Genomic DNA, 23,569 nt, shown 5'->3' with positions numbered 1-23,569 from the left:
TGGCCTTGTACTCAGACATGGCCACGGCACCCCTAGCTCCACCTTCATATCCGGGGGCAGAATGCACCGGCATCTCTTGATAGGGAAAGAAGCCCACCGGGGACTCACATCTTCTTCTGCAGAGTGGATCACATGGCCTTCCCTGCATGCAAGGGATCTGGGAAGGTGAATATTTTTAGCTGGACACATTGCTTCCCTGAGCAAGGTTACACTTCTGTTAGGAGGCAAGAAGGGGAAGAATGGATATTTGGTGAGCGACTAGCAGTGCCTGCCCCGGACGTCCCTGGGGAGATGCAAAGATTATGATCTTAACACCTTCAAGAGTCTTCTCTGGTCTAAACATCTCCAGCCCCTTTCCTCAGCCCCTGTTTACAAGCCTTGTTGCTTTTTCCACATTCCCAGGTGGAGAAACAGAGGCACAAGACATCCTTTAGTGATCAGGAGCATGGATTTTGGGGTCAGATGACACTGCTTCATTCAACAGGTCACTCTTCTTGAGCTTCAGTTTCCCTGGCCTTGTAGTATGGTGGCAACTTCCCAATGAGGGTGTTGTGAGGCTAAAATGAGATGGTTTATGTCAAGTACTAGCCACAGGTTTCCCAAATGGTGCTAGTGGTCAAGAACCTGCCTGCCAGTGCAGGAGACATAAGAGATGCAGGTTGGATCCCTGAATCGGGAAGATCCCCTGGAGGAGGGCACGGCAACCCACTCCAGTATTCTTGCCTGGGGAATCCTCATGGACAGAGGAGGAGCCTGGTGGGCTACACTCTGTGGGGTCGCAAAGAGCTGGACACGACTGAAGCGACTGAGCATGCGTGCACCGTAGCCCCGGCGCCTGGCATACAGGTGTCACTCAGTAGCGGCATTTGTCATTATTATTATAACCATGCTTCTTCTTCAGTGATTCCTTCGGGTGTTGTTGAATGAGGAACCAGAGAGCAGCCCAGACTGGGGACAGCCGTTCTCCTCCCGTCTCCAGGAGGGGTGTGGAGTGGGACCACAGTCTGGGGAGGGGCTGCGTTGGGGATCCATCTCTCTAAAGCCACCTTTGGCCAAGCCGCATCCCTGGTAAGGGCGATCGCATGACTGCCCCAGTGCTCTTCCCATCAGTCCCCACTCCATGCAACCCTGTCTGGGAAGGGGTATCACCCCAAGGTCACAGAAACCTGCTGCCAACCCCGTGACCCCACAGGACTGGCAGCAGCCTTGCCAGAAGCCTGGCCAAGGCTGGGGGCCCCTGAGCTCTGACCCAGCAGGTAGGCTCAGAAATGTCACCAAGCAAGTCCTGTAGCTGGGAATTTGTCAGATGCCCCCCGGGACAGCCCCCACCCCCACCGGGTGTCAGATGTACATAGTTCTTCCCTGAGCGCCCCAACTGGTGTGGTTATAGACACAAGCACTCCGTGCCAGAAAAGTTGGCCCTGGAGCCCCAATTATTCATTCTTTTATATTTTTAATTGCTTGTACATTCATGTGGTTCAAAACCCCACTTTTAGGCAAAAATGTAAAGTCTCTCTTCTTCCCTTGTTGCCCTCTGGTTGCTTGCTCCACACTCCCTGGTCAACTGTTATTTGCCGTTTTTTCTTTTCCTTCCAGAGTTACTCTATTAAGGTGGAACTTCATTTGACCTGCAAAATGGCAGTGTCCTGTCGTGCCATCTAATACAAGCAAACCTGTAGGTTTCTGTTTTGCTCTCTCTGCCTCCAAAGGCAGCATATTATACATACTTGTCTGAACCTTTTTTTCTGTTTAATTTTATTTACTTATTCATTTATTTATTTTTGGTTGTGCTCGGTCCTCGATGTCGCTCGGGTTTTTCTCTAGTTGTGGCAAGTGGAGGCTACACTCTGGTTGCAGGGTGCAGGCTCCTCATAGAGGTGGCTTCTCCATTGCGGAGCACAGGCTCCAGGCTGTGGGGCTTCAGCAGCTGCAGCTCATGAGCTCAGTAGTTGCAGTTCCCAGGGCTCTAGAGCACAGGCTCGTTGGTTGCAGGTCACAGGCCTGTGCTCCATGGCACGTGGGATCTTCCTGGATTGGGAGTCGAACCCGTGTCTCCCGCATTGGCAGGTAGAGTCTTTACTACTGAGCCACCAGGAAAGCCCTGAACCTTGCTTTTTTCTCTTTGCTATGTTTATATATCAGAGAGCTTTCCTGATCTTTCTAAATAAAGAACTTTTCTGCTTGAACTCCCGCATAGTATTTCATTGTATAGCTGAATCATCGTTTGTTGAATCAAGCCCCTGTTGTTGCAGGGATTGTTTAGGTAACTTCCAGAATTTTGCTCTGCGAGATAAAGCTGTACATTCATCATTTCACCCGTGGATCAGTATATGTCTAGAATAAATTTCTCCAAGTACAGTTACCGGCCAAAGTCTCAATAGTGGTGGTGGTATTCTGTCATCCCATCCATATGGTGTGAGGGTGAGACGGCCTCTGCCCCAACCTGCTGAATGACCCTGGGCAAGTCCCTGCTCCCCACTGGTCTCTGTGTCCTAGGTTGCTGAACTGTCCTTTCCTTGTTTTGGGGAAAAACAGCGGCCCAGATTTGCCTGTTTGTCTTGGCCTTCCCCATGCCCGACCACGTGCACATTGTTACCATGGCTTCTTTGGGAGATGACTTCAGCCCGGACTAAGGCCACGGGAGCCTAGTGAGGTCTGCATGGAAGAGCAGGCAGCGGGACCAGCATGAGCAAAGGCCCAGAGGTGTGACCCTGGGGGGTGAGCCGGAGTTTCCCAAATGTCGTTCACTGATGTACCTTCCCAAGCCGAACCATGGCCATATATACCCTTTGGGTTACTATTTCTTTACTATTAAAAAAAAAAAACCAACAATCTTCCTAAGCCTAAATTTATTTATTTTTAATTTTTTTGGACATGAACACACTTCTTTATTTATTTATCTATCTTTGGTTGCACCAGATCTTCGCAGCCTCACGTGGGCTTTCTCTAGTTGTGACGACTGGGGACTGTTCTTCACTGTCGTGTGTGGGCTTCTCATTTCGGTGGCTTCTCTTGCTGTGGAGCAAGGCTCTAGATGAATGGGCTTCAGTAGTTGCGGTGCAGGGGCTTGTTAGTCGTGGCTCATGGACCCTAGAGTGTGTGGTTTCAGTAATTGCATCGTGTGGCTCAGTAGTTGGGGCCCGAAGGCTCTAGAGCACAGGCTCAGTTGCTTGGTGGCATGTGCAATCTTTCCGGACCAGGCATTGAACCTGTGCTCCCTGCATGGCCAGGCGGATTCTCATCCACTGCACCACCAGGGAAGTCCGAAACTTATTTTTATAAAGGATCTTTAGATCATTACCATAGGTCGAAATCCAGTGTTACATAAAGAGGAGTTAGTGGGAAAAAACAAAAAGAAATAATACCACAAGAACACTAGAACACACAACACAAGAAAAAGAAAAAAATACAGTGAAGCAAAACATCATTCAACTGTCCCCCCTAGGGTTGCCTACTAAAAGCTCAGATCAAGGCTACTTGCTGCTCTGGTCTCTCTCTGTTAAAAAATGGAATATAAGACTCATTAAGAATATATAAGGGACTTCCCTGGTGGTCCAGTGGCTGAGAATCCATGCCCCCAATGCAGGGGACCTGGATTTGATCCCTGGTAAGGGAACTTGATCGCACATGCTGTAACTAAAAAAAAGATCCTGCATGCTACAACTAAAGATCGAAGATTCAGCAAATAAGATCTGGAGCTGCCAAATAAATAAATATTTGCCAAGAGGGAAAAAAAAAGATATATAAGCATGAAATGAGACTTTCTTTTTGAAGAAATCAGAATGGTTGACTTTGAATTTTAAAGGGCCAGTATTATCCGATGAATGTCCTGGTACCACCTATCATTTTTGGTCCTGTCAGTAGTAAGCTTTTGAGTCACTGGCCTGAAAGATTTCTCCTCTCCCTCTTTCCAGAGCCTGAAAGGGAGGGAAAGCCGGTCTTTAGAAGGGCAACTGGACTCTGGAGTTGTGGATGGGAGGAGCCCAAGCTTAGGCATTATACACAGTAGACGTTCATTAAATGCTCGGCAATGACCGACTCATTAATGAGCCTGTGGGGCTCTTTTGAAAGAGGGATGGGCATTCAGACTAACGGTGCCTTCCTGAATCTTGTCCAAGAAGAGGAGGTGTCCTGCTCTCACTCTGGCTTCCAGTGGCGAATAGTTGACCTCCTGGCTGAGGCTCGCTGCGGGAGCCCTGGAACAGAAGCCCCCTCTCCCCCAGGCTGGAGAGAAGATGCACAGGAGTCCCTTTGTCGTCTTTCCTCATCTGCTTCTGTCCCTCCGTTTGTAAGAAACCAGCAAACACACAGACACAGAACACATCCAGCAAAGTTTATGTTTCACTCTTGTAAAATCCAAAATGGGTTCTCTTACCAGTGGGCAGCTCTGTTCCGTGCAATGATTCAAAGACCCGGTCTCCTCCAGTCTTGTAGCTCTGCTGTCTTCCACATGTGGCTTCCAAGATGATCACGCTCTTCTGCGTCCAGCCAATGAAAAGGAAAAACGCATTGAAAGAGGAAGTGGAAGTTCTTATTGGCCAGGAAGTAAGGCGCATCATGTCTTCTCATATTCCATTGGCCAGCATCTGGTCCATGGCCACACTTCCCTGCAAGGGAGGCTGGGAAATAGTCCAGGCTTGTGTTCACGAAGCAGAGGAAAGCAGTTTGGTGAAGTGACATTGCCAGGTTATTTTTCTCAGTTTCATGAAAACTGTGTGTGTGTTTTAAACAACCTTTCTTTGCCTTGACTCCTGCCCTTCCCTCTATTTTTACCACCTTTTCTTCCCTTCTTTCTTTTCCATCTGACCAGCTCAGATGGAAATAAGAGTCAGAATTGAAAATAAGACTTTGTCATTTTCCCAGAACTACACGCAGGGAAAAGAAAGGATGCCTATATACAGCCTGGAGGGATCCCCTTCGCTTCCCCAGCTCAGTCACAGAGCAAATTGCAGGTTTTATACTCTGACGCCACCTGAGACCCACTCAGAAAGTGTCCTGTGATAAATAGGGAGGGGAGATTTTGTGCTTGGAGATGGCAAATTTAAGTGCTTTTTGTCAAGAGAGCTAATAACGTGTTTTTCAAAGGGATGGGGCGGGGTGGGGGATTGTCCAGGTAGGAGGTAAGACATAATTTGAGTCTGCTGAGACTGTTAACTTTTTTCTAGTTCATGTCTATTTTGAGAAGTAGTATGCTGATTAAGTAGCTCTTGGAGGGGCTGGCGGGTGGGGGACGGAGTTGAACTCTGCTTCCTGGAGTTTGCCAGTTTCCATGGTGTAAAGATGGCTATGGCTGATCTCAAGCTACCAGTGTCTTGTCAAGAGCTTGCCTAGGTCACCTCCAGTACATGCTTAGTACCAGGCTTGATTTCTCCATCTCTTCTCTGTTTCAGGCTGTAGCTCAGAGCTCTCATCTGCAGGCAAGTTTACTATGTTTCTTCCTCTTCTGGGTTCCCTGTTTTCAAAAGCCTGAACTTGGGACTTCCCTGGTGGTCCAGTGTTTAAGACTTTGCCTTTGAATACAGGGAGTGCCGGTTCCATCCCTGGTTGGGGAGCTAAAGATCCTACATGCCTGGCAGCCAGAAAACCAAACATGAAACAAAAGCCATAATGTAACAATTCAATAAAGACTTAAAAGAAAATAGTCCATATTTTAAAAAAAAAACAAAAAACAAAAAAAACCAAACCTGAATTTTCTCAACTAGATTATTTTCCTGTAGATTTTCTTTACAGGTCTATAAGATCCTTAAGGCCAGATTTATGGTTTTAAGTTTCTTTTTATTCCTGTTATGTTGTCAGATGCCTGCACTTAGTAGGCACCTAGGGAATGCTTATAGAAGACAGGCGAAAAATAGGTAGGCCAGGAGGACAGAGAAGGTGGGGTTGAAGATCCTGGCCGGGAATCCAGACCCTGCTCTGTGACTTACTAGGAGAGTAACTTCAGGCAAATCCTTTCACCTGTCTCAGCCTGTTTCCTGTAAAAAAGCTCCTTTGTTTTCCTCTGCTCCAGCTCAGCCAGGCCTATTACTGGCTTATAAGTATTATAATACTTACGATAATAATATTTATAATGGCTGCTGTTTATTCATTCAACAAATTTTTATTAAGCACCCACTGTGGGCCAGGTCCTGTTTTTGGTGCTGGGGATTCATCAGTGGACAAAACCCCTTGTAGAGCACGTGTTCTCCGTTTGCGACCTGCCTGTGAACTGAACGGAATTTCACAGGCTCCATCGCATTTGGTATTCGGGCAACCCTGAAGGGCGAAGGTATTGTTTGCTCCATTTTATTGCTGTGGAAAGTGAGGCGATGTAGATTGTGTGAGTTGCCAGGGGTCAGCCAGCGCGTTAGGGGTGGAGATGAAACTTGGACCCTCAATTCTGGTCCAAAATCTGGTTCCTGAGGTCCCCTTCCTGCCCACCTCTCTGCCTTTGCTCTGCATTTGATCTGCCAATGGTTACATCCCTAGGGTCCACCTTTGACCTGACCCCTCCCTGATGGTGTCTTTTCTGTCTTGAATCCTGTCCCCAAATCCCCTCTTATTATCTGACCAACTATGGCTGGTCACCGGGAATGGAATCCTTTACTTCTTTATTTTGCTTCTTCTGATACTTCTTTCTCCTCCCCCTTCACCCCAGGGCCCAGGTACGGACCCACATAAAAAGCTCAATAGATATGTGTTAACTAATGCATTGAAATCCTTTATGTTTTTCTTTGACTCCAGCTCAAATTTCAGTTTCACGTGTCTTCCTCCTGGGAAATCTGAAGGCCAGATCAGTGTGCTGGATATGCTGTTCACCTCTTGCAGGGCTTGCTTACAAAGATGACATATGTAGTCGCTGGCGGTGACAGTTGGCACGTTAGTTGTGGTCAAGTCTGGGACGACCACGCGGCCTCGTGTGCCCGAGATTGCCTTGGATTGTGCAGGGTATACTTATAAACAGCTCCCGCTTTCACCCTCAGGCACCCTGGTTTAAATGGTAGGCTCTCCCGTCGGTCACCCTGAACAAATCCTGAGGACGCGACCTCCTCCTTGCTGCTCTGAGCACTTTGCAAAACCAGTGTACTTAGTCCTCCCGACCCTGAGGTGGGTGCTGTTATTCTCCCATTTCACAGATGGGGAAATGAAAGCCCAGAGTGGTTAGGTAACTCATTCAAGGTCACACAGCTAGGAAGAAGCAGGGCTAGGATGGGAACTCCGGTCATCTGGTGCCAGAGTTCCCCTGCTCAACCCCTGCCTCAGCAAGAACTTCTCGAAGACGTCTTCCCTGGCCCCATGCTCTGGACTAGCTGTGTCTGCCTTCCCCCACCCCACCAGGAGCAGGTGTGAGTGCTGGGGCCTGGTGTGGGGACGGGGAGACAGCAGCATGGTCAGAATCTCCGCTGGGGCCCTCACACCTGACACAGTGCCCGAGGCCAAAGAATATCTCTGGAAATGCTTTTCGAACCAAGGGATGCAATTTTCCAGGGTTGGGGCTGGGTTGGCCCCTCCCTGCAGTTTCTTCCTCTCCATGTGGCAGCCGGGATGCCAGCCCCAGGAGCAGATGGAGCTGCCTGGAATTCCTCCGGAAGGCTCCTTAGCAGTTAGTTATCAGAGCGGCCTGGGCTGGGGGAGGGGGTGTTGGGGACTTTGGGGGCTGCTCTGGGAAAAGCTGGAATGCCATACCTGGGGAGGGGCCGGAGGCGGGGGAGGGTGCTGGGCGGGCGGGCTCAGCTGTCACATTCCTCCGGCTCGCAGAAAGCTCTCCTGGACGCCTTGTCCTTATTTAGGCAGGAGATGTCTGCTGACTCGAGTCTTCTGGGATGCCATTGCTGGCTGGCTCACCGGGGATGGGGGTGGTGGTGGGGGTGGTGGGGGTGAGCCGAGGCGGGGGGGGGGCGAGTGAGGGAAGCAGAACACACCCAGACCCACGTCACCAGTAGACCCAGGTGGGAAGACCAACCCTGGGGAAGAAGAATCAGTCTCTAATAGTAGCAGCTACCATTTATGGGGTTCCACTATGCGCATGCTGGGCTAGTCTGTAAGTTCTAGGAGGTAGATTTCTTCTGTTCATTGTTGTGCCCCTAGATCTAGCCCAGGACTTGGCATGCAGTAGGCGCTTAGTAAATGCTTGTCATGATCAAATGAATGTACACTTCGCATGGCACAGTTCACTTGATCCTCACGGTACAGTTCTAAGTGCAATTACTAACCTGAGTTGTTGTTCACTTAAGTTGTGTCTGACTCTTTGCCACCCCATGGACTGCATGCAGCGCACGAGGCTCCCTGTCCTTCACTGTCTCCTAGAGTTTGCTCAGATTCTTGTCCACTGAGTCGGTGATGCTATCTTTCCATCTCATCCTCTGTCTCCCTCTTCTCCTATGGCCCTCAGTCTTTCTCAGGGGTCTTTTCCAGTGAGTTGGCTCTTCTCATGAGGTGGCCAGAGTGTTGGAACTTCAGCTTCAGCATCAGTCCTTCCAATGAATATTCAGGGTTGTTTTCCTTTAGGATTGATTGATTTATCTCCTTACAGTCCAAGGGACTCTCAAGAGTCTTCTCTAGCAGCACAGTTCGAAAGCATCAATTCTTTGGCACTCAGCCTTCTTTATGGTCCAACTCTCATATCTGTACATGATTACTGGGAAAACCATAGCTTTGACTATACAGACTCTTGTTGGCAAAGTGATTAACCTGAGTTACAGATGGCGAAACTGAGACTTGGAGGGGGTTCCATGACTTGGCAAAAGTCGTACAATTTGGACGTGAAGGAGGTGGGGTTTGAAACCAGGTTGTCTGACTCCAACACTAACACATGCTTTCTTTGTCTTATTTTGGTGTTAAACACACTGGAATTCTCGGCTTTCCTCCTTTATTGACCGTGTGAGTGGGACAGATTACCTAACCCTGTCAGCCTTAGTTTTCTTGTAAAATGGGGATTGATAGTGATGTCTACTTTAGAGAATATTGTGAGGATACAATGAAATAATACATGCAAACGTCTAAGCACAGTGTTGACACATAGTAGGTACTCAACAAGTATTGATTATACTATAATGTAGTCAACTAGTCCCCCCTTCTTGCTTTGGCTTCATTTCCAGTGTTTTGCTCTTACAAACAGGATTGCAGTAAATACCCTTGTATGGGTGTCATTTTGCACAGTTTGAGTATGTCAGTTGGTCGGATTCCCAGAAGAGGAAGCACTAGCACAAAAATACATGGATGTTGGGACTTCCCTGGTGGTCCAGCGGCTAAGGCTCTGTGCTGCCAATGCAGATTGGTATCAGGTTCAACACCTGGTCAGGGAACTAGATCCTGCATGCTGCAAGTAAGACCCGGTGCAGCCAAATGCATAAGTAAATACGTATTTTAAAAATAGGTAGATGTTAAATTTCAAAAGAAGAAAGGTTAGGGGGTCTGAAATGATAAACATGAATATGTGGAAACACGAAAAATTATGTAAGTAAGAAATGTATAATAGTGAAAGCTAACACTTTCATACTACTATAGGATAACACTACTGTATATACACTGCATGCAAGGCACTGTTCTAAGCCCTTTCTGTATCTTAATTCCTTTAATTTTCATAACAACCCTATGAAGTATTATGATCCCAATTGTATTAGTTGTCTATCACTGGATAATAACTTATGCTCAAACATAGCAGCACGAAACAGCACACATTTCTTATCTCACAGTTTCTGTCCATTTGGTATCAGGACACAGCTCAGCTGGGCCCTTTGGCTCAGGGTCTCCCACGAGGCTGCTGTTGGTCGGGGCTGTAGTCCCATCTGAAGGCCCCACTGGGGATGGATCCACTCCACCCTCATGCACTTGTTTGTAGGAGGATGCAGTTTCTTGTGGGCATTTGAACTGAGGCCCTTGGCTTCTCACTGATGTTGGTGGGAGGCTGTCTTCAGTTCCTTGTTATGAAAGCTTCCCCAGCATGGCAGCTTGCTTCATCAAGGCCAGCAAGAGTCTGTTATCAAAAGCAAAGTTGCCGTCTTTTGTAAACTAGTCATGGAAGTGACATCACCATTGTCATGGTCTTTTAGTTAGAAGCCTGTCACTGAGTTCAGCCCATACTCCATAGTGGCGGGGGGTGGGGGCTGAATCCCATAAAGGTGTGAATACCAGGAGCCACCTGAAAAATCTTCTTGCCATGCTCACTTTTCAGAAGAAGAAATGGATGCACAGAGAGGTTAAGTGATTTGCTCAGGCCACACAGCTAATGTCTAACTCAGGGATTCAGACTTGGGTAGCGTGATTTCAGATTCCATGCTCTTAAATTCTGGGCTTTACAATTAACAGTTGTTCATAAAAGGCTCAAAAGAAGGCTCAAAAGCTAACATAGCCCTTGTTTTAGCACAGTGGGTTCACAGTGCTGTTGCTTCGATATTACTGTTCTCATAATTCACAAAATGTGATTTTAAAATCTGGCTTAGGCTTTTTGTTTTTTAAAATATTTGTTTATTTATTTGGCTGCCCAGGGTCATAGTCCTGGCCCGTGGGATTTTCGATCTTTGTTGTGGCATGTGAACTTAGTTGCAGCATGTGGGGTCTAGTTCCCTGACCAGGATTTAACCTGGGCCCCCTGCATTGGGAGTGCAGGGTCTTAGCCACTGGACCACCAGGGAAGTCCCTGGCACAGATTTTTTAAAAAGGAAGCTTCTCTGTACAGCCAACTCATGCAGAAAAGGCCTCACTGCTGAGAGCTGGGCTTCAGATTGGACTGTAGAGCCCAGTCCCATGTGGGGAGGGGGAGCAAGGCCTCATGTCCCCTCTCTGTCCATTCACTGGCTGCCATAGTATAGCCAGACCTCAGTCATATGTAGTCATCCAGGTGATCCCAGTTTCCAATGGACTAGCCTTTCACTGGGGAAGTTGACGGTGTCCCTGCTGGTAACCATTAGCTCTGGACTCTCAGGCAGGCAGGATGCATGCTAGGGATGCCCAGGCCCCTGGGGGAAATAGCATAGTTGTAGCCAGTTCCAGCTGCTGGGCTCTTCTGGCTTAACTGCAGTGTGCAGCAGATGCGTGGGTCAGCAAAGGGTCTGGTGCCAGACAGACCTGGAGTCGTGTTCCAGCCGGCTCTGGACCTCACTAGCTATGTGTGAGTGATTGTGCTAGGTCCCTTCAGTCATGTCTGACTCTTTGTGGACCCTGTGGACTGTAGCCCACCAGGCTCCTCTGTCCATGGGATTCTCCAGGCAAGAATACTGGAGTGGGTTGCCATGCCCTCTTCCAGGGGATCTTCCTGACCCAGGGATCGAACCCACGTCTCTTACATCTGCATTGGCAGGCCAGTTCTTTACCACTAGTGCCACCTCAATATGTGCTGCACTCAGTATGCCAGCACATTTGGAAGACTCAGCAGTGGCCACAGGACTGGAAAAGGTCAGTTTTCATTCCAATCCAAAAGAAAGGCAATGTCAAAGAATGTTCTAACTATCGCACAATTGCACTCATCTCACACGCTAGTAAAGTAATGCTCAAAATTCTCCAAGCCAGGCTTCAGCAATATGTGAACCGTGAACTTCCAGATGTTCAAGCTGGTTTTAGAAAAGGCAGAGGAACCAGAGATCAAATTGCCAACATCCACTGAATCATGGAAAAAGCAAGAGAGTTCCAGAAAAACATCTATTTCTGCTTTATTGACTATGCCAAAGCCTTTGATTGTGTGGATCACAATAAACTGTGGGAAATTCTGAAAGAGATGGGAATACCAGACCACCTGACCTGCCTCTTGAGAAACCTATATGCAGGTCAGGAAGCAACAGTTAGAACTGGACATGGAACAACAGACTGGTTCCAAATAGGAAGAGGAGTTTGTCAAGGCTGTATATTGTCACCCTGCTTATTTAACTTATATGCAGAGTACATCATGAAAAATGCTGGGCTGGAAGAAGCACAAGCTGGAATCAAGATTGCTGGGAGAAACATCAATAACCTCAAATATGCAGATGACACCACCCTTATGGCAGAAAGTGAAGAGGAATTAAAAAGCTTCTTGATGAAAGTGAAAGAGGAGAGTGAAAAAGTTGGCTTAAAGCTCAACATTCAGAAAACGAAGATCATGGCCTCTGGTCTCATCACTTCATGGCAAATAGTTGGGGAAACAGTGGAGACAGTGTCAGACTTTATATTTTGGGGCTCCAAAATCACTGCAGATGGGGATTGCAGCCATGAAATTAAAAGACGCTTACTCCTTGGAAGGAAAGTTATGGCCAACCTAGATAGCATATTCAAAAGCAGAGACATTACTTTGCCAAGAAAGGTCCGTCTACTCAAGGCTATAGTTTTTCCAGTGGTCATGTATGGATGTGGGAGTTGGACTGTGAAGAAAGATGAGCACTGAAGAATTGATGCCTTTGAACTGTGGTGTTGGAGAAGACTCTTGAGAGTCCCTTGGCCTGCAAGGAGATCCAACCAGCCCATCCTAAAGGAGATCAGCCGTGGGATTTCTTTGGAAGGAATGATGCTAAAGCTGAAACTCCAGTACTTTGGCCACCTCATGCAAAGAGTTGACTTATTGGAAAAGACTGATGCTGGGAGGGATTGGGGCCAGGAGGAAAAGAGAATGACAGAGGATGAGATGGCTGGATGGCATCACCGACTCGATGTATGTGAGTTTGAGTGAACTCTGGGAGATGGTGATGGACAGGGAGGCCTGGCGTGCTGCGATTCATGGGGTCACAAAGAGTCGGACACGACTGAGTGACTGAACTGAACTGAACTGAACTGTCACCTGGCAATGAGCCATGGGCAAATAATTTCCTGATCTTTCCTTTCTTCTACACAGTGAGTTGCCTGAGGATGGCATGAGATCACACAGGTTGCTGCAGTTTCCTGTTGCTTCTGTAACAAATGACCACCAACGTGGGGGCTTAAAACAGCACAGACTTACTCTCTTACTGTTCTGGAGGTCAGAAGTCTGAGATCGGTCTCAGTGGGCTAAAGACAAGTTGATGACAGGGCTGGTTCCTTTTGAGGGTTCTGGGAGGAGAATCCAGTTCCTTGATTTTTTAGCTTCTTACTGGCCGCTGCCATTCCTTGGCTTGTGGTCCCATCCTGCATCTTCAAATGGCATCACTCTCATCTCAGTTTCCATCATCACATCATCTTCTCCTCTCCTGTGGTCACATCTGCTCCTGCCTCCCTCTTATAAGGACATGTGTGGTTACATCTAGAGCCTGTTTGTCTAACCCAGGATAATTCTTGCATCTCAGGATCTTCAATTTAATCACATCTGCAAAGCTCCTTTTTCCGTATAAGGTAACATTCACTGGTTCCAGGGATTTAGGACCTGGATATCCCTGGGGCCATTATTCAGCTGACCACATAGGTCAAGTGTCTGGCACATAGTTAGCACTCAGTAAACAGCAGCTTGTCACTCTGTCTCCTGCATAGAGACTGGAGGATGGGAAGGGGTGTCACATACACACTCACACATGGTGAAGATTTCCCAGCTGGGCTGGTGATTCCTTTTCAAGAAGAGGAGAAAGGTCTTTGTAAAACATAATCTGGAAGCGTTCACCTCCACGGCCTGGGGATTTCAGTCTGGGCTTCCAAGGTGGGGAGGTTCTGCTTAAGCTCTTAGGGGGTGGCACAGCCCCCCAGACTCAAAACGCATACCCCTCCACTTCAACTAAAACAAATCAACTTTTTAAAATGTTAAAATACTTGCATAGAGCTTTCTATGTGCCAGGTTCTATTCTAAATACTTTATGTACGATAATTCTACAACTCTGTGAGGCAGGGGCTATTCATATCCCCACTTTACAGATGGAAAAAAAAAATCAAAGTACAGAGAATTTATGTCACCCACTGTGAAAAAACTGCTCTTAACCACCTCAAATACCAAAATATTAAAAAAAATCTGTTTATTTTTCATATTCTTTTGTGCTGATGAAGCCATATTATATTACATGTTTTAAAAAATTATTTATTTGGCCGCACCAGGTCTTCATTGGGGCATGTGGGATCCAGTTCCCTGACTGGAGATAGAACCCCAGGCCCCCTGGATTGGGAGCACAGAGTTTTAGCTACTGGACCACCAGGGAAGTCCTCTAGTACATCTTTTATATATTTATAATATATGATATGAAAATAAGAAAATGCAGATTATGAACATGTAGCTCACCACATGGGCTTCCTCCTGCCCTGTAGCCTTTTGTGTATGTTTGTTCTCAAAACTTTTCACCTTGTCTTATCTTTCCTACCAAACTCTAGATCCTTCCAGAGCAGGGGCCATTTCTGGCGTAATGTTCACAATAAAAATAATGGCCAAGTGACTTAACCCCACTGTGCCTCAGTCTCTTCATCTGTAAAATGGTTGTAGTGCCTGTCTCCTAGGGCAGTATGAACGCTTAGTTTATTTCTCATTTTTCCTTATTAGAAGTAGTCTTCCTAGATGTAAATGTAAAAACTGAACTATAAAGCTCTGAGAAGAAAATATGGTAGTAAGTTTTTGTGACCTTGAGTTAAGCAAAAGCTTCTTAGATGTGATAGCATCAGTATAGGTAACAAAAGGAAAAATAGATAAATTGGAAATCATTAAGCTTAAGAACTTCTGTGCTTCAAAGAACACCATCAAGGAATTGAAAAGACAATAGAATGGGAAAAATATTTGCAAATCCTATATTTGATAAGGTACTTGTATCTAGAATATATTGAGAACTTTTACAACTTAAAAAAATTGAAAACAGGCAAAGAATCTAAATAAACATTTTTTTTCCTAAGAAGATAACATAAATGGTCATTAAACATTTAAAAACACACTCAACATCATTAGCCTCCAGGGAAGTGCAGATCAAAAGTACAATGAAATGAGCCTCACAAACCATTATGTGACTAAAATTTAAAAGTGGGTAATAATAAGTGTAGACAAGGGTGTAGAGATATCGGAACCCTTATGTTACTAGAAGAAAGTACAATGGTGCACTCAACTCAGAACCAGTCTGAAAGTTCCTCAAAAGTTTAAAAAGAGCTACAACATGACCCAGCAATTCCACGCCTTAAGGTGTACACCCAGGAGAAATGAAAACCTACATCCATCCCCAGACTTGCACAGGAATATCCATAGTAGCATTATACGTAGTAACCAGAGGATGGAAACATTCCAGATGTCCTTCAGCTGAGGAACAGATAAACTAAATCTGGTTTATCCACACACACAGTGGACCGTTATTGGCAATGGAAAGGGATGAAGTACTATACTATGCTACAAACTGGGTGAACTTTGAAATAAAGTTTACATGACATATCCTGCTACAAGAATATCTATTTAAATACCAATTTGTTGGCAGTCCTTAGACTTTTGGAAGGGAGTTGCTGGTAAACTATCTTATGTGCCCAGTCACTTCAGTCGTCTCCAATTCTTTGTGGACTGTAGCCCACCAGGCTCCTCTGTCCATGGGGATTCTCCAGGCAAGAATATTGGAGTGGGTTGCCATGCCCTCCCTTCAGAAGATGTTCCCAATCCAGGGATCAAACCTGAGTCTCCTGTGTATCCTGCATTGGCAGGCAAATTATTTACCACTGAGCCACCTGGGGATCCCCAAACATTGTTATAATAATAACCAAAACTGTAACAATAATAATAGCTAATATTTGTTAAGTGCTCAGTTTATGCTAAGTACTCTTGTGCAATCTCATTTCAGACTCCCAGTAATTTTCTGAGGTAAATGTTATTAACCCCATTTCACAGTTGAGGAAACTGAGACCAGGGAGCAAAAGTCAGAATGTGATGGACTGGAGCTTGTACCCTTCACCCTTCTGATGAATGTTTATTCATTTATACTCCTTATACCATTTCTCCAGGATAGGTGCTGTTATTATCCCCATTGTACAGATGAGGAGACTGGGGCTCAGGGGCCTCAGGCTTGCCTGAGAGTATAAGGAGCAGAGCCAAGGCTACCAGAGCTGTCCCTTTTTAGCTGCCCTGCCCTGTGGCTTAGCGACTTTGCTCTGCCCCTGCCATCCGCTGATTTTCAGAGATGCTGCACAGTTGATTTGGAGGGGCTGCATTAGGTTGGGAGCTCTTCAGATGCCTGCTGGATCTAATTTATCCCCATCCCTAGTACCAGCATGTGGAGGACCTGGTCCAGTTAGTACCAAGAAAGTGCCAGCTCAGTGTAATGGGGAAGAGCTTGGGCAGGTATACTTTCTAGCTGTTTGACCTTGAGAAAGTGACTTCACCTCTCTGAAGTCACTTGTGTAAAGGTGATCACAGCACAGAACTGGGCACAAAGAGCTCAACCAATAGTAGACTAATATTATTAATTAGAATATTAGGAGAGACCATTGTTGAGTGGATGCATTAGAACAGAGGTGGGCAGACTTTTCCTGTAAAGCACCAGATGGTAAATGTTTTTGGCCTTGCAGGTCATGGACTGCTGTGGCAACCGTTTCAGTTCAGTTCAGTTCAGTTCAGTCGCTCAGTCATGTCCGACTCTTTGCAACCCCATGAATCGAAGCACGCCAGGCCTCCCTGTCCAACACCAACTCCCGGAGTTCACTCAAACTCATGTCCATCGAGTCAGTGATGCCATCCAGCCATCTCATCCTCTGTCGTCCCCTTCTCCTCCTGCCCCCAATCCCTCCCAGCATTAGAGTCTTTTCCAATGAGTCAACTCTTTGCATGAGGTGGCCAAAGTACTGGAGTTTCAGCTTTAGCATCATTCCTTCCAAAGAACACCCAGGCCCGATCTCTTTCAGAATGGACTGGTTGGATCTCCTTACAGTCCAAGGGACTCTCAAGAGTCTTCTCCAACACCACAGTTCAAAAGCATCAATTCTTCGGCGCTCAGCTTTCTTCACAGTCCAGCTCTCACATCCATACATGACCACTGGAAAAACCACAGCCTTGACTAGACGGACCTTTGTTGGCAAAGTAATGTCTCTGCTTTTAAATATGCTATCTAGGTTGGTCATAACTTTCCTTCCAAGGAGTAAGCGTCTTTTAATTTCATGGCTGCAATCCCCATCTGCAGTGATTTTGGAGCCCCCAAAAATAAAGTCTGACAGTTTCCACTGTTTCCCCATCTATTTGCCATGAAGTGATGGGACCAGATGTCATGATCTTTGTTTTCTGAATGTGGAGCTTTAAGCCAACCTTTTTACTCTCTTTCACTTTCATCAAGAGGCTTTTTAGTTCCTCTTCACTTTCTGCCATAACGGTGGTGTCATCTGAATATCTGAGGTTATTGAGATTTCTCCCGGCAATTTTGATTCCAGCTTGTGCTTCTTCCGGCCCAGCGTTTCTCATGATCTACTCTGCATATAAGTTAAATAAGCAGGGTGACAATATACAGCCTTGATGTACTCCTTTTCCTATTTGGAACCAGTCTGTTGTTCCATGTCCAGTTCTAACTGTTGCTTCCTGACCTGCATATAGATTTCTCAAGAGGCAGGTCAGGTGGTCTGGTATTCCCATCTCTTGAAGAATTTTCCACAGTTTATTGTGATCCACACAGTTAAAGGCTTTGGCATAGTCAATAAAGCAGAAATAGATGTTTTTCTGGAACTCTCTTGCTTTTTCGATGATTCAGTGGATGTTGGCAATTTGATCTCTGGTTCCTCTGCCTTTTCTAAAACCAGCTTGAACATCTGGAAGTTCACGGTTCACGTATTGCTGAAGCCTGGCTTGGAGAATTTTGAGCATTACTTTACTAGCGTGTGAGATGAGTGCAATTGTGCGGTAGTTTGAACATTCTTTGACATTGCCTTTCTTTTGGATTGGAATGAAAACTGACCTTTTCCAGTCCTGTGGCAACCGCTTAGCTCTAGACAATAGTAAACAAATACATGTGACTCTGTTCTAATAAAACTTTATTTATATGGACACACATTTAAATTCTGTATAGTTTTCATGTGTCATAAAATTACTATTTGGGTTTTTTTTCACAGCTTTAAAAAGTATAATAAACATTCTTAGCTCACAGGTGATAGAGAAACAGGCTGGATATGGCCTGTTGCCCTAATTTGCTGACCCCTACAACAGAATGTGAGTTCTACAAGGGATTTTAAAAAAATCTTTATTTATGTTCTTTGGACTTCCCTGGTGGCTCAGTTGGTAAAGAATCTGCCTGCAATGCGGGAGACCTGGGTTCAATCCCTGGGTTGGGAAGATCCCCTGGAGAAGGGAAAGGCTACCCATTCCAGTATTCTGGCCTGAAGAATTCCATGGACTGTATAGTCCATGGGGTCGAAAAGGGTCAGACACGACTGAGTGACTTTCACTTAATTACTTATGTACTTTGGCTATGCCGGGTCTTAGTTGTGGCAGGCAGCATCTTAGTTCCCGGACCAGGGATCAAACCCGGGCCCCCTGTATTGGGAGCATGGAGTTTTAGTCCCTGGACCACCAGGGAAGTCCCCCTACAAGGGATTTTTAGATACTTGGCTTGCTATCATAGCCACAGCACCCAGAAAATTCCTAACATATAGCAGGCATTCCATAAAGTTGCATTAACTGAATAAATCTGGAAGTCAAAGTGGGTCTGAAGCTGGCCCTTTAAGGCTGGGAGGTGGAAGGAGGGAAAGGAACATTCCAGATGGGGGAACAACCAGAGCAGAGGAGTCAGGGGTGCCTCCTGTGGGTGCCCCTGCTTTGGCCCAGTAAAGCCATCAGAGCTTGATGGAGACGCCTGGGCAACGAGGCCAGCTATTCCGGGGTGGTGAGGGGTCCAGGGTGGGGAAGGGAGACAAGAGTGAGGGTCGACACTGTCGGGAGTGCTCCCACTGGGTTATGGCCCTGCCCTGTCCCTGGGCCACCACCAGCCTTATTTTTAACCTGCTGACGAAAGAAAATCTGATGAAATCAAGAAGGGTGACTGATCCTTGCCCCACCCCCTGCCCCAGTTACTGCTCCTTCCCTTCTCTACAGAAGGGGCAGAGCCCTCCTGGGAGACCCTCCCCAAAAGCCCCTCCCCAAGTGGTCATAGGAAAAGAAATGGTGCCTGCATTTCCCTCGCAGGCCCTGGATTCAGGGAGGGAGCCTGGTGCTTGAAGGGAGACCCTCAAGGCTCCTGGATGGTTGAGCAGGCTGGGAACTGCCCAAGAGAGAGCTGGATGTTTCTATCTGTCCAGCACAGGCTTCTCAAATTTTAATGAGCAGTGGAAGCAGCTGGAAGGCTTATAAAACACAGATTCCTGGGCTCCTCCTGAGAAATTCTGATTCAGTGGATCTGGGGTGGAGCCCCCCCAATCTGCATTCGCAACAAGTGCCCAGGTGATGAGGGGTTGGGGTCTGCATGGATCACACTGTGAGTGCCACTGGACTAGAAGATAGCCTCTGGACCGCAGCACTTCAGCCTGCCGTTTACCTGGTAAGCTGCCAGATACACCCCATCAGGGCCGCTTCAGCGCTTCAGGGCCGCTTCAAGGCTGGGTAGCCTTGAAGGCCGTGCTAAGCACTTTGGACTTTACTTTCTGCAAGATAGGAAGCCTTGCAGAGACTGTCAGCAAGAGGTGAGGCAAGCAAGCTGTGTGTGATCGGTTGTAGGGAGTGAGTCTGGAAGCAGGGAGGTTACAGAGGGCAGAGGGGAACCTGGCAGGAGGAGCCATGGAAAGATGGAGAATAGGCAGATCAAGAGCCTCGGGGGGAGCAGGAGAGACAGGAGTTGGTGGTGCTTGTTTGTGAATATTGAAAGATGAGGAAGGAGGGTGTGGGAGACACTGGGATGCCTGGCTTGAGGGCTAGGGAGCTGAGGGGCCATTCCTGAGATCAGAGGCATTGGAGCGGGGCTGGTAAGGTATTCAATCAGTCAAGGGTGCCTCCTTCAAGCCCAGCAGCCTTTATTACCTTTATTACAGAGGGGGCTGTGTGGCCATCCCCCTCTGACCCCTGTTCTGGTTGCCCTGGAGGGTCCATTGTTGATCCTCTAGAACCTTCCAGGGCTCAGTGTGAAGACTGCCATTCTGGCCTGAAGAGTCCGTCCTGCAACACAGCTTCCCAGGAAACAAGCCTCATCCAGCTCACACCACCAAAAAAGGACATTTTCTCAGTTTGAAGGTTTGCCCAGTCTTTCCCCTCCTCCCCCACCCAACCTGGGGTTTCAGGTTTCCAGGGAAGTGTCTCTGAAAATTTAGATCTTTGAATCACACATACCCATGTACAGGCAAACGTGTGTCTGGGGTTGTGCATGCACTACATTTTTTCTCTTTTTTTAGTTTTTAATTGTATAGTTGATTTGCAATATCATGCAAGTTTCAGACGTGCAGCCCAGCGATTTGATTATACATATGTGTGTGTGTATACTCTTTCAGATTCTTTCTGTAGTTTCCTGTGCTATACAGTGGGCCCTTGTTGGTTCCACAGTTGGTTTCGGTGTAACAAGTGTTATCTTTCTCCTCCTTTTTCTCCTCCTCTTTCTTCTCTACCGCTGCCAACACCCTCATCAACACCATCATCATCACCATCACCATCACCACCATCACCACCACCACCATCACCATCCCTCAGCCCCATCCCGGGCTAAACACCTTCCTATGTTGCTTCTCAGCCATTCACATCAACTCCAAGAGAGGAGAATTATCATCCTACAGACGCAGAAACTGAGGCACAGAGAGGCAAAGCCATTCACCCAAGGTCCTAGAGTCCTTGTAGGGTTGGGACTAGGGGGAGGCGAGTGAGGTGAGTCGTAGAAGTGCACGGTCTGGATTTGGACTTTATTGACATTTTTTTCATAACTTGTTCATCAAGGATTATTGCTGCATTAATTTTGACTTTAAAAAATATTGCATTCAAGTATTGTTTATCTGGATTACTGAGGTTTTTAATTTTTTTTGGTCAGCCCCCTAAATTTTGAGCCCGAGGTGAATGCATCATTTGCACCCTAGCCCCAGCCATGGCCGAGCCAAAGTTAGAATCCAGGGCTGCTGATTCCAAAAGCCTGCTCTTTATTCTCTATGCTGCCCCTTGCCCATGCAGGTGTACATGTATGTATGCGTGCATTCTTTTATGGATTCTTTCGTTCAGTATAATCTTATTTTCTTCAGTAAACATTTCTGTGGCAGTGGAGGGGCTTAGAAACCAGACAGTTCTGGGTTTGAGCTCCACTACTTATTATTACTTTGGCTGTGCTGGGCCTCTAGTTGTGGTGCCCGGGCTTCGCCTTGAGGTGAGTGGGGCTTCTCTTGTAGACCAGAGATCTGGAGCCTGCAGGGCTCAGTAGTTCCTGTGTGTGGGTGGAGTTGCCCAGCAGCATTGGAATCTTAGTTCCCCGACCAGGGATAGAACCCATGTCCCCTGCATTGGAAGGCAGATTCTTAATCACTGGACCACCAGGGAAATCCCCCACTACTTACTATTGAGTGGACGGACAAACCTGTGACAAAAGGCACAGACTCTAGGCCCAAGAAAGCCTTTGTTTGAAACCTTGCTTTCACTTGCTGGTTGGATGAGTTGTAGGTGGGCTCCTTAAACCTTCTTGTGCCTTGGATTTCTCCTCTGTAAAGAGGGATGATGGGCCACAAAGAGTACTTGGGAAAATGAAATGGATTAATTTCTATAAAGCTCTTGGCATGTTGTAAATGCTTTGTAAATGTCAGTTGTTACTTGGCATCCTTGAGCAAGGTATTGCTCTGAGACTCAGTTTCCCCACCTGTGGAGTAGATTCAATAAAAGCTACCTCCCAGGCAGTTTTGAGGATTGTAAGGCGTAACGTAGGCAAAAGGCTTGGCACCTGGAGGGAGCTTAGTAAACTTCATCTCTAGATGGGGCTCAATTTGTGCTGGAGATACACGCAGATCAAATCCCCAAGGAAGTGACTCATCTGCTCATGGGGACACTGATTGGACCTTTCAGTTCCCCAAAGACATGACGCTTGTACCCCCTCTCAGGACCTTTGCACATGCCCTTCCCTCTGCCTGGCTCACTGTTCCTGCCTCAGTGCTGATGAGCCAATCAATGGATGTATCAGTTTCAGGTCTCAACTGTCACATCCTCGAGGAAACCTTGCCTGATCCCCCCCTCCACCACTGATCTACATCAAGCCTTCCTGTTGGACATTTTCATCACATTCTATACTCTTCCTTTATGGCACTTCTCACAATGGCACTTAATTGTGCTGTGCTTAATCGCTCAGTCATGTCCGACTTTGCGACCCCACGGACTGTAGCCCCGCAGGCTCCTCTGTCGGTGGGATTCTCTAGGCAAGAATATTGGAGTGGGTTGCCATGCCCTCCTTCAGGGCATCTTCTCAACCCAGGGATCAAACCTAGGTCTCTAGCATTGCAGGCAGATTCTTTACCGTCTGAGCCACTACGGAAGCCCAAGAATACTGCAGTGGGTGGCCCATCCTTTCTCCAGGGGAACTTCATGACCCAGGAAGTGAACAGGGATCTCTTGCATTGCATGCAGTTTCTTTACCAGCTGAACTACCAGGGAATCCCTTTTATTTGGTTACATTATATTAAATAATTTTGGTTGCTTGCGTCCAGCCCATCTCCTCCTTTTGAAAGGCGCTTGTCTTGCCCCTGGAATCTTGGCTCCTGACCAACCACGGCACACTCTTCAGAGCAGCACAGGGTCTGGAATCATCTTGCCTGGGTTCAAAATCCCAGTTGCTGCACTTAGGGACTCTGTGACCTTGGGCAAGTTACTTACCCTGCCTGTGCCTCAGTTTCCTTTTCTGTAAAATAGGGACAATAATAAGAGCACCAGCTTCCTAAGGCATCATGATGATTACATGAGATAATCTTTAATTTCTTTACCTTGAAGTCCATTGGTTAGTGGGGCTGTTAATATTTTTGTAGGTGCTTTTCCTAGTTAGGTTAGATTAACAGCTGAAATAAACATCCCCCAAATCTTAGGCGCTTAATGCAGTAGACATTTAAGGCTTGCTGAGTTTAATGTTTAAATTTAATGCTCAAATGTTGCATGTTTAATATGAAACTGTTGGGGAGGTGGGCTTTGCTCCATGCAATAATCATCTGTGGACCCGAGTTCCTTCCACCATGTTTCTTGACCCTGGGGGCCACGGGGGTTCTGTGGATAGAATTCAGCGAGTCTGTGAATCTGGATGCTGCCTTAGGTTAGATTCCCTAGAAGCTGAGTCTGAGATGAGGATTCTTGCACTGCCGATTTATGGAGCAAGTGCTCTCAGAAGCAAGGGAGAGTGAGAGAGGCAGGCTGGGACATAGAAGTAGCTAAGCAGGGATGTGTTCTGGAGTCCTTCAACCTCATCCCACGGTGGGGCTCTGGAGCCTGAGCGGTACCTCAAGAGTTGGTTCCTCTTGGGGCAAAAAGGGGCTGGCTGGTGTCAGTAGTCATTGGTTATAGGCTCCTTGGGTTGGGGAGGGGTATGGACCTTTGGAACAAGGTAGCTTCTTATTGGTTGCAATTCTCTGAGACAGCAGTGAGCCATCAGCAGTCAATTCAGCAGCCAAGGGTGGGTGCATTTGCCCAGTGAAGGGATCCGGACAGGGAAAACCACATCTCTATTTTTACTGACGTGTAACTGAAATTTAGTATTTTCTTCAATTACAGAAGTCGGCAATAAATCACAGTAGTATTAGCAGTATCTCTGACTTTGTCACTCATAGAAATCACATATATTTTCATGCCACATTCCTGTTGTTGCATGTATCC

General features: G+C 46.8%; 1 protein-coding gene across 1 annotated transcript in view; it reads left to right on the top strand.

The window, feature by feature from the left end:
* JPH2 (junctophilin 2) overlaps positions 1-23,569 on the top strand; it is a 75,026-nt gene that overhangs the window by 43,441 nt on the left and 8,016 nt on the right. The window lies entirely within an intron of this gene.

The sequence above is a fragment of the Bos taurus genome, chromosome 13 (genome assembly GCF_002263795.3).
Source record: "Bos taurus isolate L1 Dominette 01449 registration number 42190680 breed Hereford chromosome 13, ARS-UCD2.0, whole genome shotgun sequence".
In the NCBI taxonomy this organism is placed as follows: Eukaryota; Metazoa; Chordata; class Mammalia; order Artiodactyla; family Bovidae; genus Bos; species Bos taurus.
The sequence above is the reverse complement of the archived record's forward strand: the minus strand, read 5'-3'. Positions and strand labels throughout refer to the sequence as shown.